Genomic DNA, 14,016 nt, shown 5'->3' on the forward strand with positions numbered 1-14,016 from the left:
AATGTGGGAATTCTGATTCATGTAAATTTAGTGGTAATTTTGACTTTAGCACAGTTGCAATATTTTATGAAGGGCATTAGTAGCTTAACAATTGTTTAACATTACTAAAAAGCAAACAGTGCAGGGCAAATATATGAAATAACGATTATTGTTCATATATTTGCGCTGCACTGTTGGCTTTTTAGTATTGTATTTTTGTACAAACCTGGTAGTGTTTACCTTTAATTGTAGCTTGGTTCTTCTGATACTGTTTTCATGAGGTGGTGCTTGGTTGTAAAGAGTAATTATCTGCTTACTTCCCGGCATGTAGCCAGTGAAAAGAATCAAATATTTTTGTGAGCTTGTTACAGTATATCTATAAAGTGATAGGTTACTATGGTACAATGGAGATGCACAGAGCGGCTCGAACCTCCTCTACTTAGGTTCCCCACTGGCGCCCCTCCCCTTTGGCAATTGCCCCCATAGAAAGCTGCTTTCTATGGGTTCACCTGTGCAGCCTCACTGTATGCGTCTATAGACACAGACAGTGGGACATGGCCCCACTCCCTGCTCCCTTGTCACTGGCTTTAATTGACAGCAGCAGGAGACAATGGCTTCTTCTCCCTCAGCAAAGCCAGTGAGACCAGGAAGTGAGGGGAGAGAAGAGCTGCAGACATGCAGAGCGCTGAATGGAATAAGGGCTCTGGTAAAAGGACATACTGCTGCCTAAACATTTTTTACCTTAAAGCAGGGGTTCACCCTAAAAACAAATTTTTAACATGAGAGCCAGCATACTAAGGACATTTACTTTCGGCAGGTCAATTTTTTTTTTCTCCGTACATACCTTTATATTCTGATTTTGTCCAGGGCTTCTGCGTTCTGATGACTCCGGGACGGGGCGTTCCTATCCCTGCCTCAGGGTTCCGATGACTGCGGGACTGGGCTTTCCTATTCTTCGGTTCGATGATTTACGGCTTGTGAAACAGGTTCCCTGACGCACAACGTGCGTCACCACATTTCCGGAAATAGCCGAGCTGCGAGTCGGCACTATACGGCGCCTGCGCCTGCCGTGTAGAGCTGACTGCGCATGCGCCGTATAGTGCCGACTCGCAGCTCGGCTATTTCCGGAAATCTGGTGAGGCGCGTTGTGCGACAGGGGACCCGTTTCACAAGCCGTCAATCATCGAACCAAAGGATAGGAACGCCCAGTCCCGCAGTAATCAGAACCCAGAAGCCCTGGACAAAATCAGAATATAAAGGTATGTACGGAGAAAAAAAAAAAAGACCTGCCGAAAGTAAATGCCCTTAGTATGCTTAGTGTGCTAGATGTGATGTTAAAAAAATGTTTTTAGGGTGAACCCCCACTTTAATACAAGGAATGCGTTAAGGTAAAAAAATGTTTAGGCTTTATAAACACTTTAAAGGGGTTGTAAAGGATTTTTTTTTCATAATAAGCATCCTTTACCTGCAGACATTCCTCTTTTCACTTCCTCATTGTTCGTTTTTGCTCAGAAATTGCTCTATTTCTTCTCTGTTCTGTTCACTTCCTGCTTGTCTGATTGTTACTCACCACCGTGAAGGGAGGCTTTACTGCAGTGGTCAGTGCACGCCCCCTCCTGGGAACTACATCTGTGTGTCAGGACGCTCTCTACGTGTTAGAGACTTCAAGGAGGTGTGAATTACTGGGCGTGCCGCAATGCATACTGGGAAATGTAGTTCTTGCATGAACGAACGCCGCAAACCAGGAAGTTAATGAGAGAACAGAAACTAGAACGCCGGAGGTGATATAGATTAAGGAATTTAATAGGTATTTACTAGTTTTTTAACAGAATCATTACACTATTCTGTCTGTCTACCTTGCAGACAGTGGGCCAGATTCAGAACGGAGATACGCCGTCGTATCTCTGAGTGTGCGTGGTCGTATCTATGTGCCTGATTCAGAGAATCAGTTATGCATAGATTTCCCTAAGATCCGACCGGCGTAAGTGTCTTACACCGTCGTATCTTAGGCTGCATATTTACGCTGGCCGCTACTGTAGGTGGCGCTTCCGTATAGTTACGTGATGAATATGCTAATTAGGTAATTACGCCGATTCAGAAACATACGTCCGGCCGGCGCATTTTTTTACGTCGTTTACGTTAGGCTTTTTTCGGCGTAAAGTTACCCCTGCTATATGAGGCGTAGCTAATGTTAAGTATGGACGTCGTTCCCGCGTCGAGTTTTGAACATTTTACGTTGTTTGCCTAAGTCGTTCGCGAATAGGGCTGTACGTAAGTTACGCTCACGTCTAAAGCAATGACGACTTGCGGCGGAATTTCGAGCATGCGCACTGGGATTTTTTTACGAACCGCGCAATACATGGGGTCACAGTGATTTTACATAAAACACGCCCACATCATCCCCATTTGAATTAGGCGGGCTTACGCCGACAAACATACGTTACGCCGCCATGACTAAGGGCGCAAGTTCTTTCTGCATACGGAACTTGGGCGGCGTACCGTATGTGAGATACGTTACGCCGCGCCGACAGATACTGCTATGTATCTGAATCCGGCCCATTAATTTTAGGCAAAAAAAATAATTCCTTTACAACTCCTTTAAGTTAAAGTAGGCTATATTTCTTTGAAGACATCACCACAATGTTTACAAATTAAACATCTTGAGACATCTTTAGACATCTTTAGATATCTCCTTAGGATGTAGTCACAAGAAGAACTGGGTAAAAAGGACCTCTCTAATATAGAAACTCTTTTGGAAAGCATTTGATACCATTTTCTATGAGGGGGATGTCCTAAAGCAGATTTACTGCTAAACGGCAGCCCTCCTGTGCAGAATCACATACATATATACAGTATGTGATTCTGCACTTCCGTCTACAGGGGGGCACACGCGTGACGGTGGTGAGCAACTTCTGCTATGATTATTTACAGCAGAAGTCGATCTGCTGGTGCCAGGCACTGCATGTCTGCCGACACCCGCTGATTGTCAGGCAGACACAGAACAGAGCTATGCCTATGTAAACAAGGAGGATCTTTGTTCTGACAGGGGGAAGGAATTGATTTTGTGTCCCTACAAATTAGGGAATAAAATCCATCAATTCCCTGAGTAAAAGCAGTACACATAGTACAGTAAAACACACATTTAACCCTTTGATCGCCCTAGATGTTTAACCCGTTCCCAGCCAGTGTCATTATTACAGTGACAGTGCATATTTTTAGCACTGATCACCGTATTAGTGTCACCGGTCCCCACAAAGTGTCAAAAGAGTCAGTACCCAACTGTCAGCAGCAATATCACATTCCTTCTATAGGTTGCTGATTGCCGCCATTACCAGTATAAAAAATAAATTAGATCAATGAATAAATAAGAATTCCAGTTTACTGTATAGTTTGTAGAGGCTTTAACTTTTTTGCAAACCTATTAATATATGCTTATTGTGATTTTCTTTGATTTTCTTGATTTATAAACCACTTTTTTTTTAATTGGGTATGTTTTAGAGTAGAAAAAAAAAATATTGTTTTTTTTCATAGCCCAAAAAATAAAAAATACAGTTGTCAGCAAATACCACAAAAAGAAAGCTCTATTTGTGGGAAAAAATTATATAAATGTTGTTGGGGTACAGTGATGCATAACCATGCTATTCAGGGCTCAAGTCCTGCGGGAAGGCGTGGGAACGGAGTTCCTGCACTTTTTCCACAGCAGGAACGCAGTTCCCTTTGCAGGACTAGAGCAGCCGAGAGCAGTCAAGCCGCCCGAGCCAATCTGTTACTGGCCGCTTCCTGTATTTGGATTTATCAGGTAGTGTGCAGGTATTCCGTCACTTCCTCGATAACGCAATGTCTCCTGGGAACTTTTGTCATTGTTCCCAGAAGACACTGCGGTGGTCTTTTTGTGGGGGAGTGGATCTTGGGTGGGAGTTCCCACACTTTTTTCCCCCAGGACTTGACCCCTGATGCTATTGCTGTATAACAAAAAATGGCCTGGTCAAGAAGGGGGGTCAAGTGGTTAAATAGCATTACTAGGCGATACCAGTAAATGCTTGTTGATAAACTCTGTTTGTTTTTTTCTATATTCCTAATTAAATCTAGTAACTGTAGAGCTAACATTGGTTAGCAGCTGGACATTTTTATTTTCGAGTTACCTATTCCTTCAGAATCTATTCGCAGCCTGGCAAGCTTTCATAGCTTTTAGAGAAATTATGATTTTTACAATCTGGAGTAGCTTTCCTTTTTATTTCTGCATAAGACCCAGCTAGTTGAAACATTTAATAGCAGTAGACCATGAATTATTTTTAGTGTAACTTGATAAAAGTAGCTGCTAATCATTCAGATGATGATTTAATTGAAATAGCTCCATGTTACTTCTTCAAATGTATGACATAGGTGGACATAGATGCCGGTCTCATGAAGAATGGGATTGCATAACATAAATATGGTTCAATGTTTTAATTTGCCATGTTATTTATGTATAGCAAGATGATAAATGTGGCATTAACCACTTCAGTACCGTGGGTGTTTTTCAGATTTGGTGTTTACAAGACTAAAACTGTTTTTTTTGCTAGAAAATTACTTAAAACCCCCCAAACATTATATATTTTTTTTCTAACACCCTAGAGAATAAAATGGCGATCATTGCAAAACTTTTTGTCACACCATATTTGCGCAGCGGTCTTACAAGCGCACTTTTTTTTGGAAAAAATTCACTTTTTTAAATTAAAAAATAAGACAGCAATAAATTTGGCCCAATTTTTTTATATATTGTGAAAGATAATGTTACGCTGAGTAAAATGATACCCAACATGTCACGCTTAAAAATTGCGCCCGCTCGTGGCATGGCGTCAAACTTTTACCCTTAAAAATCTCGATAGGCGATGTTTAAAAAATTCTATAGGTTGCATTTTTTGAGCTACAGAGGAGGTCTACGGCTATAATTATTGCTCTCGCTCTGACGATCGCGGCGATACTTCACTTGTGGGGTGTCAACAACCTTTTTTATATGCGGACGCTACTCAGGTATGCGTTCGCTTCTGCGAGCGAGCTCGTCGGGACGGGGTGCTTTAAAAAAAAAAAAAAAAATCTTATTTATTTTATTATTTTTTACACTGGGAAAAAAAATTATCACTTTTATTCCTATTACAAGGAATGTAAACATCCCTTGTAATAGAAAAAAGCATGACAGGTCCTCTTAAATATGAGATATGGGGTCAAAAAGACCTCAGATCTCATATTTAGACTTAAATGAAAAAAAAAAAAAAAATGGAAATGTTGTCATTTAAAAAAATGACGACAAAAAAATGTCTCTTTAAGACGCTGGGCGGGACTGACGTTTTGACGTCACTTCCGCCCAGCAATGCTATGGGGATGGGTGGGGGCCATCTTGCCCTCACTCGCATCCCCACACAACAGGCTGAAGGACCCGATCGCCTCCGCCGCTACCAACGGCTCCGGTAAGCGGCGGGAGCCCTCTCCCGCCGCCGATAACGGTGAATCCGCCGCGGAGACCACCGTTATCTTTTACAGGACCGCTCACACTAAAGATGGATATCTCGGTTGTGGCAGCAGCTGCTGCCGTTACCTAGATATCGATCTTTAAAGTCCCGCCGTATATAGTCGTAAGGCGGTCGGGAAGTGGTTAAAGGGGTTGTAAAGGTTCATTTTTTATTTTCTAAATAGGCTCCTTTAAGCTAGTGCATTGTTGGTTCACTAACTTTTTCCTTCGATTTTCCTTTGAAATTTTTTTTTTCTTTGTTTTCTTTGTCTGAATTTCTCACTTCCTATTCCTCCTCAGTAAGCTGTTCTGGCTGACTAACCCCCAGCCAGAACAGCTCGGATGATGGGGGCAAGCTTACAGGAAGTGAGAAATTCAGACAAAGAAAAAAATAATTTAAAAGGGAAATCGAAGGAAAAGGTAAGTGAACCAACAATGCACTAGCTTAAAGGAACCAATTTAGAAAATAAAAAACAAACTTTTACAACCCCTTTAACCGCTTGCCGACCGCCCACCGCAGTTTTACGGCAGCAGGTCGGTTCGGCTGCGCAAAATCACGTAATATAACAAGATTTTGCTTTGCGGCCACTAGGGGCGCGCACGCCCCCTGCTCGCCCCTGGTGCTGATGCGAGTGCCCGATGGGCGCGATCACCGCCGGACACCCGCGGTCGCTCGTGACAGAGCGAAAACCGGGAGCTGTGTGTGTAAACACACAGCTCCCGGTTCTTTCAGGGGGAGAAATTACTGATCATATGTTCATACAATGTATGAACAGCGATCTGTCATTTCCCCTAGTCAGTCTCACCCCCCCATTCAGTTAGAAAAACACTTTAGGGAACATAATTAACCCCTTGATCGCCCCCTAGTGTTAACCCCTTCTCTGCCAGTGACATTTGTACAGTAATCAATGCATTTTTAAATCACTGATCGCTATAAAAATGCCAATGGTCCCAAAAATGTGTCAAAAGTGTTCCCTTGTGTCCGCCATAAGGTCGCAGTACCGTTAAAAATCGCAGAGCGCCGCCATTACTAGTAAAAAAAAATATTAATGAAAATGCCATAAAACTATCCCCTATTTTGTAGATGCTATAACTTTTGCGCAAACCAATCAATAAACGCTTATTGCGATTTTTTTTTTATTTTTTTTACGAAAAATATGTAGAAGAATACGTATCGGCCTAAACTGAGGAAAACAATAGTTTTTTTATATATTTTTGGGGGATATTTATTATAGCAAAAAGTTAAAAATATTCATTTATAACTTATAGCGCCAGAAATAAAAACCGCAGAGGTGATCAAATGCCACCAATTTTGTTTGGGAGCCACGTCGCATGACCGCGCAATTGTTAGTTAAAGTGACGCAGTGCAAAATCGCAAAAAGTGGCCCGGTCATTGACCAGCAAAATTGTCCGGGGCTGAAGTGGTTAATACAAAATGAGTAACATCTTGACATTGTTACCAAAATCCTCTGCATTGATGATAAGCAATGTAAAATGATACTTGACCTGGGACCGACTTTGACACCGTCACAGCTCTGAGAGATGTTTTTCTGTGATACACAAACTGACGTGTTTTTTTTGTAAAAATCGTTCTTGCTGTTCCTGTCATTATTTCATTATTGTAAATTCTCTTTCTAGTAAATTATGGCCTAGAACATATAGTTCACAATTACTACAATCATTTTCTATGTCAATTATGGTTCTTAGCTCTCAGGTTAACATAACTTTATAGTTTAAATTGAGGGAAATGTACCTCTGTTATTCAGTTGCCTCTGAAGCAATGTTTTGATATTGCCTTAAAATGAGATGATTCAAATGCGAAAAACTGATTATTTAACCACTTAAGCCCTGGACCATTATGCAGCTAAAGGACCTGGCCCCTTTTTGCAATTTGGCACTGCGTCGCTTTAACTGACAATTGCGCGGTCATGCAACGTGGCTCCCAAACAAAATTGGCGTCCTTTTTTCCCCACAAATAGAGTTTTCTTTTGGTGGTATTTGATCACCTCTACGGTTTTTATTTTTTGCGCTATAAATAAAAAAAGAGCGACAATTTAAAAAAAAAACATATTTTTTACATTTTCCTATAATAAATATCCCCAAAAAAGATATAAAACATTTTTTTTCCCTCAGTTTAGGCCGATACATATTCTTCTACATATTTTTGGTAAAAAAAAAAAATCGCAATAAGCGTTTATTGATTGGTTTGCGCAAAATGTATAGCGTCTACCAAATAGGGCATAGTTTTATTGCATTTTTATAAAAAAAAAATTCTAGTAATGGCGGCGATCAGCGATTTTTATCATGACTGCGACATTATGGCGGACACATCGCACACTTTTGACACTATTTTGGGACCATTGTCATTTTTACAGCGAACAGTGCTATAAAAATGCACTGGTTACTGTAAAAATGTCAGTGAAGGGGTTAACCAGGAGGGGGCGCTGTGGGGGTTAAGTGTGCCTCTAAGGGAGTGATTCTTACTGTGGGGGGCGTGGCTGTGCATGTGACATCACTGATTGTCGTTCCTTATGACAGGGAACAGACGATCAGTGACAGCCACACTAGGAAGCACGGGGAGAGGTTTGTTTACACTTACCTCTCCCGTTCTTCCTCTCTGTGACCCGATCGCGGGATACCGGCGGCGATCGGGTCCACTGTTTTTGTGGGGACGGTCATGGAGAAGAGGACTGGGTCGCGAGCACACTGCCGGCGGCACGCTCGCGACCCACGGCTGGGATCTTAAAGGGGACGTACATGTACTCCCTTGTGCCCAGCCGTGCCATTTTGTCGACGTATATTGTCGTCAAGCGGTTAAGTACATATGTGAACTTCATGGACATCATAGTATACATCAGGGATGACAAATTGCAGAAAACCCACTTGTTGATGTAACTATCTAAACCAGCCTTTCTCAACCTTTTTATAATAGAGGAACCCCATGAAATAATGTTCTGGTCTCAGGGAACCCCTACTTAAAATTACTTCATCTGTAACTCACTGTGCATTAGTCCGGTGGACAGGGAGAGGAATGCTCCTTATGTTTTTGGCCAGTGGCAATAATTTCCCTCTTCACAGATATCTAAACAGATCACTGGTTTCAGTGGCAACTTATATTTTTGGGTATTTGCTCCTTGCTCAAGGGACCCCTAGCAACATCTGGAGGAACCTGAGAGTTTCATGGAACCCTGGTTGAGAAAGGCTGATCTAAACAGTTCATGCTTCCACTCCCGAAACACCAGTTGAGCCATCACACAGAGCTAGGCCACTAGATAGCACAGCATATACCCCGACCCAGAAGACTGAAACACAAATCTTAGAGTAGTAGTACAATCCTTCTATAAGAAAGGTTACAGTAACCAAACTGTCAGTACGTGCATAAGAACCCAAAGAGTAAATCTCCCACAATATAGAGAACAAATATCTGTGTACCCCTAGTAACCACACACAATCCAGCACTAGATTGAATAATAAAGATAATAAAAGAGCTGCAACCCTTCAGAGGATGAAACGTTTATAGAAATCTTCCAATGATCCCAAGTACTGGACTTCAGCCAACCACCCAACTTCAGCAAAAATTAATCAGCAGGGGAATTTTAATCTGGCTGAAAAGTCCACATGAATTTACTAGGCAGAGTAGAAAGGGCTATGGCGGCGGTTGGCACTAGAGGTCCCCTGAAGATTTTGTACTGGATGAAACGCGTCAGTGCTGAGACTATGTCTTGCTGTCCCATTGCTGCACAATCTCTGTCAGCGGGGGCTTTACATGAGTTAAAGTGATTTTGTGTTTGGGTTCATCTGCTTAAAGCGGAGTTCCTAGCCCCCTGACATGCCACATTTGGCATGTTATTTTTTTTGGGGGGGGGCCTGGCTTTGACAGGTACCCAGCTCCCACTTCTGCTTGCGCCACCTAGGTGACTCGAGCACAAGTTGTCCTCTCCCCCACCCTCTCTCAGGGCTCAAGTCCTGCGGGAACGCGCGGGAACGGAGTTCCTGCACTTTTTTTACAGCAGGAACGCACTTCCCTTTGCAGGACTAGAGCAGCCGAGAGCAGCCGAGCCGCCCGAGCCAATCTTTTACTAAGCGGCGATGCCCAGCTCGAGTCACTGTCAGGGGCAGGCGAACCTTAGTAATCCTTTATGTTACTGGCCGCTTCCTGTATCTGGATTCATCGGGTAGTGTGCGGGTATTCCGTCACTTCCTCGATGCCGCAATGTCTCCTGGGAGCTTTTGTCATTGTTCCCAGGAGACATTGCGGAGGCTTGCTGCGAGTTATCACAGGATTTAGAAAGAACTTGCTTCTTTCTAAATCCCGCAATAACTCGCGGCAGACCTCCGCAACGTCTCCTGGGAACAATGACAAAAGCTAGCAGGAGACATTGCGGCATCGAGGAAGTGACGGAATACCCGCACACGACTCGATGAATCCATATACAGGAAGCGGCCAGTAACATAAAGGATTACTAAGGTACAGTGGATCGGAAAAAAACATGCGGTTTAGTAATTATGCATATGAGCGTATCATTTTTTTTTTGGTGGGGAGTGGATCTTGGGTGGGAGTTCCCACACTTTTTTCCCCAGGACTTGACCCCTGCTCTCTGCAATCTTCTGGGAGACATCACAAGTCCCAGAATATTGCTCGGCAATTCAGGATGCGCAGCGACAGCTTGCGGCTTCACAGCCAGTTGCCCACACTAGTGATGCCTGAGGCGGGGGAGAGAACCAAGGCTTCAGACGGCCACATCGCTGGATCATGGGACAGGTGAGTGTGTGTTTATTAAAACACAGAAATGGCTGGAACTCCGCTTTAACTATAAATGGACTGCTTTTTAATACATTCAATTTAACAGAATACTCAACTATTGGCATACTTCATTTGCTCCTGAGTGAGTTTTATTTGTCATTGCTCTTACCACTATCCAGTCCTGGAGAGAGCAGGCGAGTGTAATACCGCGTACAAACGGTCGGAATTTCCGATTGAAATTTTTTTCACCGGATATTCCGACCGTGTTTATGCCCCATTGGACTTCTTCCGTTGGAAATTCAGACGAACTTAGAAAGAGAACATCTATTGGAAATTCCGTTCGTCTGTATAGAATTCCGACGGAGAAAAAAAAACACGCATGCTCGGAAACAATTTGACGCATGCTCGGAAGCATTGAACTTAATTTTTCTTGGCTCATCGTAGTGTTGTACGTCACTGCGTTTTTGACGGTCGGAATTTGGTGTGTCCATGTGTATGCAAGACAGTTTGAGCAGAATTCCGTCGGAAAGACCCATTGGAGTTTATTCCGACGGAAAAAAACGGTTGTGTGTACGTGGCATTAGAGAATGTAGGCTGCTTCTGAAATGGTTCTTACCTGAGAGAATATGCTATTTACCTCTTCTTTTATATTTTAACTTAAAGCGGAGTTCCGGACACAATTTCACTTTTTAAATATAAATACCCCTGTAATACACAAGCTTAATGTATTCTAGTAAAGTTAGTCTGTAAACTAAGGTCCGTTTTGTTAGGTTGTTACAGCATTTAGACACTTTATTAAATAGAAATTGACTGGGGCCATCTTAAGTGTGGGCATCATGAAGCCAGACTGTATGACTTCCTGGATTTCAGCCTTGCAGATCTCGCACATGCTCAGTGCTGCACAAGCAGTGTCAGATCAGGTTTCAGCACCTGTGCTGTCCAAGTCACATGATTCTTTGAGACTGGGGAGTGCACAGACTCCTGGAAAGTTACACCCACTACATTCCCAGGAGTCTGTGCGGTGTAGGTTAGGAAGCTTAAGCACCTAGGTGCAGGAAGTGGGAAGATTAACTATTCTGCCTAGCAACAACACTTTGAAGGCATCTAAAAAAAATATTTTTTTCGTAAAGGACTAATGACATTTTTTTAAAACTACTGATGTAATGTCATATTTATGGGTGGAACTCCACTTTAAATTTGGGTTATTGATTGCGTTTGTTTGCCCTAAAAAAACCTTTGTGATAATAACATGTGACATAAAAAATTGGAACTAGCACTATTTTATTCTCTAGGGTGTCTTCTTTCAGAAAATACATAATGTTTGGGGGTTTTGTGTAATCTTCAGGCCTAAAATTATTTTTTAAACATATGTGCAAAAACCCCAAAAATGGCACTGGCAGCGAAAGGGTTAAAGAGAAATAAAGCTGCTGGTATGTCTCATCTCCTTCTGAAGATGCTAGTCTCAGCCTTTTTTACTTTCTTGGCTAGCAAGACAGAATTCCTGTTTTGTATGCTGTTCTTAGTTTAATATTTAACATGTTGGAATGATTAACGTCTCAGACAAGTTCTATCTTAAAGCTGGCCATACATTATACAATTTTTTTATTCATTTTCCTTTGTATTTACCTTTAACTATGCAGTGCAAGGGCCCATCTAATTGCATACAAATGGAAAGTGTTTAATCTCATATTATATGTTTTTTGGTAAATCTAAAGAAAAACTGAACAAGAAAATGTTATAATCTATGGCCAACCTAACTGGTACCATTGCCCATAGCAACCAATTAGCTTCTATCTCATTATTTGCCACACAGCTGAGAAAATCAAAATTTCAAATGTAATTGCTGTGCGATAGTTAAAACAAAGTACATAGTTTTCAGGTTTGACTGAAGTGCAACTCTAATGCCGCGTACACACGATCATTTTTCGGCATGAAGAAAATGTCGTTTTTCAAAAACGTCATTTAAAATGATCGTGTGTGGGCTACATATCATTTTTCAGGTTCTGAAAAACGTAAAAAAAAAATCGAACATTCTGCATTTTTAACCACTTAAGACCCGGACCTTTAGGCAGCTAAAGGACCCGGCCAGGTTTTGCGATTCGGCACTGCGTCGCTTTAACAGACAATTGCGCGGTCGTGCGACGTGGCTCCCAAACAAAATTGGCGTCCTTTTTTCCCCACAAATAGAGCGTTCTTTTGGTGGTATTTGATCACCTCTGCGGTTTTTATTTTTTGCGCTATAAACAAAAATAGAGCAAAAAGTTTGAAAAAAATTCAATATTTTTTACTTTTTGCTATAATAAATATCCCCCAAAAATATATATATAAAAAAATTGTTTTCCTCAGTTTAGGCCGATACGTATTCTTCTACCTATTTTTGGTAAAGAAAATCGCAATAAGCGTTTATCGGTTGGTTTGCGCAAAATTTATAGCGTCTACAAAATAGGTTATAGTTTTATTGCATTTTTATTAATTTTTATTTTTTTACTACTAATGGCGGTGATCAGCGATTTTTTTCGTGACTTCGACATTATGGCGGACACTTCAGACGGACAATTTTGACACATTTTTGGGACCATTGTCATTTTCACAGCAAAAAATGCATTTAAAATGCATTGTTTACTGTGAAAATGACAATTGCAGTTTGGGAGTTAACCACAAGGGGGCGCTGAAGGGGTTAAGTGTGACCTAATATGTGTTTATAACTGTAGGGGGGGTGTGGCTGTAGGTGTGACGTCATCGATTGTGTATCCCTATAAAAGGGATCACACGATCGATGATAGCGCCACAGTGAAGAACGGGGAATCTGTGTTTACACACAGCTCTTCCCGTTCTTCAGCTCCGGGGACCGATCGCGAACTCCAGCGGCGTTCGGGTCCGCGGGTCTCGGAGCTTCGGACCGGGGCGCGAGCACGCGCCACGGGCGCGCGCCCGCGACCCACGGCTGGGCACTAGCAGAGGACGTACCTGTACGTGCATGTGCCCAGCCATGCCATTCTGCCGACGTAAATGTGCAGGAGGCGGTCCTTAAGCGCTTAAACGTCGTTTTAAACTATGTTGTTTTTTGGGTTGTAAAAAATGATCGTGTGTGGGCAAAAACGACGTAAAATACCCGCGCATGCTCAGAAGCAAGTGATGAGACGGGAGTGCTCGTTTTTGGTAAAACTACCGTTCATAATGGAGTAAGCACATTAATCACGCTTTAACAGACAAAAAAGCGCGACTCGTCTTTTACTAACACGGAATCAGCTAAAGCAGCCCAAAGGCGAATGGAACTTCCCCTTTATAGTGCCGTTGTACGTGTTGTACGTCACCGCGCTTTGCTAGATCATTTTTTAAAAGCTATGGGGCCAGATTCAAGAAGCTATTGCGCCCGCGCAACCATAGGTTGCGCGGCGCAATAGCTGTTTTGCTCCCGCGTAGCGAATGCCCCTGATTCAGGAACATCGCTACGCGGACTGCAACCTAGGATATGACAGGCATAAGCCTCCTTATGCCTTCATATCTCAGGCTGCATTCTTGCGTTGTCCGCTAGGGGGCGCGGCCATTGTGATCGGCGTATAGTATGCAAATTGCATACTACCACCGATTCACAAAAGTTGCGCGGGCCCTACGCACGCAAGGTACGGAGTTTCCGTACGGCGACTTTAGCGCAAGGTTGCTCCTGCTGTAGCAGGGGCAGCCAATGCTAAAGTATAGCCGCCCTTCCCGCTCGTGAAATTTAAATTTCACGTAGTTTACGTAAGTGATTCGTGAATGGCGCTGGCCGCCATTCACGTTCACTTAGAAGCAAATGACGTCCTTG

Source organism: Rana temporaria, chromosome 3 (genome assembly GCF_905171775.1).
Source record: "Rana temporaria chromosome 3, aRanTem1.1, whole genome shotgun sequence".
In the NCBI taxonomy this organism is placed as follows: Eukaryota; Metazoa; Chordata; class Amphibia; order Anura; family Ranidae; genus Rana; species Rana temporaria.